The sequence below is a fragment of the Pygoscelis adeliae genome, unplaced genomic scaffold (genome assembly GCF_000699105.1).
Source record: "Pygoscelis adeliae isolate BGI_AS28 unplaced genomic scaffold, ASM69910v1 Scaffold402, whole genome shotgun sequence".
Classification (NCBI taxonomy): Eukaryota; Metazoa; Chordata; class Aves; order Sphenisciformes; family Spheniscidae; genus Pygoscelis; species Pygoscelis adeliae.
In genome coordinates this window covers 77,982-82,068 of record NW_008824411.1, presented here as the reverse complement: position 1 = coordinate 82,068, position 4,087 = coordinate 77,982, and the positions used below count along the sequence as shown (strand labels likewise).

Sequence of the window (4,087 nt, the reverse complement as noted above, 5' to 3'; positions counted from 1 at the left end):
ATCGGAAGAAAATCAGCCCTTCTACTCTGTCTGGGGAACTGCTCACTGGAAACTGGAGCAGCAATTTTCCTGGAAGAACCCCCTTTTGTGATTGTTTTTCCTTGCAACTCACGTACACATGCCTCTAGGGTCAAGGTAGATTTTCCATACCACTTCCTCATGTCCTCTCCGTGGTCATGCAGGTAAAATCACAGGGTGGCCTATGGTGTGTACCCTCTATATCCTCTCTCTTGAGCAGAGGGATGCTTACTCCTAATGGCTGAGACACTGGTCCGTACAGGTGAGGAGTAGGGCATATCCCTTTTGAATCACTGGAACTCCAGGGACAGTTTCTCCACAGCTGAGATGCAGGCCCGTAGGGAGGAAGAGAGACTTTCTTTATATTGCTGGAGTTGGCCAGCCAATTCATCGACCGTTTGTTCCTCTCCGTCTTTCCAGGTCATTACTGCCAGTGAGTTGACATACGATGATGGTGCGCTCCATACAAACTTCCGCCACGTGGGTCGTGTGCACCTGACTTCATCTGGATCTTTGGATAACTGCTCATTGTCCAGGTCATCATAAATCACCTCCAGCACGGCTAATTCCCTCAGGTACTGGATACCCCTCTTCATGGTGGTCCACTTGCCTGGGTGACATACAACATCTTCCTTGAAGGGATACCTTTCCTTCACGCCTGACAGGAGTCACCTCCAGAGGCTGAGGGCTTGTGTCCATTTTCCAATTGCTTTGTCGATGCCTCCTTCCCTAGAAAGGGATTCCAGCTGCTTGGCTTCCCTACCTTCTAATTCTAGGCTACTGGCTCTGTTATCCCAGCATTGGAGCAGCCAGGTGACAACGTGCTCGCCTGGACGATGACTGAAATCTTTTTGTGTATCTCACAGCTCACTCAAGGATAGGGATCGGGTGGTTATCATCTCATTTATGGGTTCTGCCTCTTCCTCCTCCTGTTCTCGTGTTGGCCCTGGTTCATCTTCATCCCTTACTAAATGAGATGATTTTCTTGTGTATTGGGGCGACTGATACCGGCACGGGTTGGTTCTCTGGTTCAGCTGCAGTGCCTGTCGCAGGGGTTGGAGTAGCTGCAGTGCCTGTCGCCAGGGTTGATCTCTGGATGGTATTCTTAAATAATTGTTTAACCTTTAACAAGAACTGAACCACATTCAGGAGACATAGCAATAGGAACATGCTGGTTTGAACATCCCAAGGATATTCAGAATTCTCAAGAGCTGTTGTAACTAGCCTGAAAGAGAAAGGGAAGGTGAAGGAGCGGGGGAAGGTGTCCCCCCGGCCTCCCACATAGATTGGTTCCCCGAGGAGAAAAGGTAAGGAGTGTAATTATTAATAGTTTCTGAAAGGTGGCTCCCGAGGTACAGAGATGATGGCAATGCGGAGTACAGTACCAGATTAGTCTCACGACCAATAATTTTATCGTATCATAAACCAGTGTTACACAGTGCAGCAAAATGACATCCTTGATCCAGCTCCCAGAGGTGAAGGACAGCACAACAGGGAACATATACAGCAAGTAAGGTGTTACATAACACAACTTTGAGAGTAAGCACGACAACTTTGAGAGTAAATTCATCAACATTGTGACCAGCGACTATTAAATCAATATGATGAATGCTTATAACAAATTTGCCTTAACACGCTCTGGTCAGATCTGTCGTTATCTCACCACGTTGGGCACCAAAAGGACTGTTGTGGTTTAACCCGGCAGGCAGCTAAACACCACACAGCTTTTTGCTCACTCCCCCCCCGCTAGTGGGATGGGGGAGAGAATCGGGGGGAAAAAAAAAGTAAAATTCATGGGTTGAGATGAAGGCAGTTTAATAGGACAGAAAAGGAAGGGAAATTAATGATGATGATGATAAAAGAGTATACAAAATAAGTGATAGTGATGTACAATGCAATTGCTCACCACCCGCCGACCGATGCCCAGCCAGTCCCTGAGCAGCGGTCACCGCCCCCCTGGCCAGCTCCCCCCAGTTTATGTACTGAGCATGACGTCACATGGTATGGAATATCCCTTTGGCCAGTTTGGGTCAGCTGTCCTGGCTGTGCCCCCTCCCAGCTTCTCGCTGGCAGGGCGTGGGAAGTTGAAAAGCCCTTGACTAGTGTAAGCACTGCTTAGCAACAACTGAAACATCAGTGTGTTATCAACATTATTCTCCTACTAAATCCAAACCACAGCACTGTACCAGCTACTAGGAAGAAAATTAACTCTATCCCAGACGAAACCAGGGCAAGGTCCCTTCCCACCTCAGCCATTCTGTGACATGGGAGTTGTGGTTTAATAAAATTAACACCTCGATATGTCCATTTTTAATTTAATTCTGTAGTTGGATTTATTGCCAGATTAAATTTGTGTGTTTCAGGCCTCTCAAAAAAATAAGTAAATGATAATAACTAGCAAGGAATGGCTTGTTATTGGAATATCTGGTATGCTTATTCTGTTTCCCTTGCCGCATCTGTTTGCTCTCTTGTTACAGTAAACAGAAAAGAATCTACAAGATTTAAAAAGGGTGGTTTTGGCTTCTGTAATTCTCAATTAAGCTTTCATCATGCCTAGCTAAAATGACAGGGTGGCTCTTTCAGAGTTTTTGTCCAAATAATTTTTCAGGACTCTAGGTTAAGTATGTGATGATCACTAACAAAAACAAAGTTTAAAGCAGTCTAAATGAAGTCCTTTGCCCTGATTTCAGTGACTTCTGGTCACAGTCCATTAGTGCTCAGAATTTCTTGAGGGGAAAAAAAAAAGTGGTCTACTATTTCTGTTGTGTTTAAAACGAGTCAAGTCTTCTATTACCATCAAAGAATATAAAGCAGTTTTTCTGACTCTCTCTTGAATCTCTAGGTGTACTTTGGCTTCCTTGTTACGATTGGTAAGGAAATAGTGGCACGCAGATTTCTCTCTCTTTGTGGATGTTAGGAATTGAATTCTGCTCATGGTGATTTTGTGGAAAAGGCTTGTGGCCATTTTGCTTAAATTCAGGTGAATTTGTTCATGAGAGTGTTTTCTGCATATCTTGTTCCACTACACTTTCAGATGTTCAAAAGAGGTGAAGAGATTTAATTGTACACTGAACACTGGAGGGGAAAAAAAAAGGCTATGGGTTCTTGTTGGAAGCCAGTGGATACTGAGAGTCAGCTTTCCGGTGGCTTGGTAAGAAAACAGAAAATGAGAACTTTGAGGTTCTCATAACTGTAGGTGTTGTGCATTTAAAAAAAAACAAATAAAAATTGTGCATGAGTGCTTTTGACAAGCATTATCGAGAACCTCTTTTTCTGCTCAAGAGCCTGTGGTTTGAGAGGAGCGGCATGGCGTGGAACAGCACGGTGTGAACATCCTCATTCCATGTGGGTGAAGATCCTGCCAGAGCAGAAGCCATTAAATGTATCTCCAAAGAGGATCTCCCATCCTGAGTGCTGGCAAAAGACACATTTTGGAGTGGAAAGGAGAAGTTGTGGGGGGCGCTGTAATCCCCTCTTCCCCCTGACACTTTATGTCTCAGAAGCCTGCAAGGATGGAGTACTGCTGTTGGTTTATCAACCGGGTTTGAGCGTGATCTGTGTAATCCTCGGGACACTTGAGAAATGGTGCCAGGAACCCCCAGCACAGAGTTCAGGGAGATACAAAGGTGGTGTTCACTGAGTGGGTTGCGGGGTATTGTGTTGTTAGTCATTGTGATGCACAGACATGGAAGTGTCAAGTTCTGCACTGCTGACTTGTTGAATGTCTATAGGCTGACAGCACACTGGGTTTTTTTGAATTTATTTCCCCTTAAGAATGAGGGAAATAATTTTTTTTTCTATTTGCATAGAAAGACTGTGTCTAGAATGGTATAGAGAAATGTAGTAGACTGTTTTTAACTGCAAGTAACCTTGCAGATTAAAGATAGCCACTGCATATGCACAGAAGTCACATAAGAAGAAACTTTGGCTTTGTAATTTCTGGTTAAGTACAATTTATGTGCATTTAGCCATTTGAGAAAATGAACTGATTTTACTTCGCAATATAGAAGCAAACACCAAGGCAGAAATGCAGCTGGGTTACAGCCAGATTTCTGGGTTGTAAGACATA

The 4,087-nt window shown here is 44.3% G+C and overlaps 1 protein-coding gene across 1 annotated transcript in view; it reads left to right on the top strand.

The window, feature by feature from the left end:
• The first annotated feature begins 478 nt into the window (after positions 1-478).
• The window catches only part of JAK1 (Janus kinase 1), a 54,063-nt gene continuing 50,454 nt past the window's right edge, over positions 479-4,087 (top strand). The window contains 1 exon segment of the mRNA XM_009320570.1: positions 479-593. The gene's annotated coding sequence lies outside the window, so the exon portion shown is untranslated.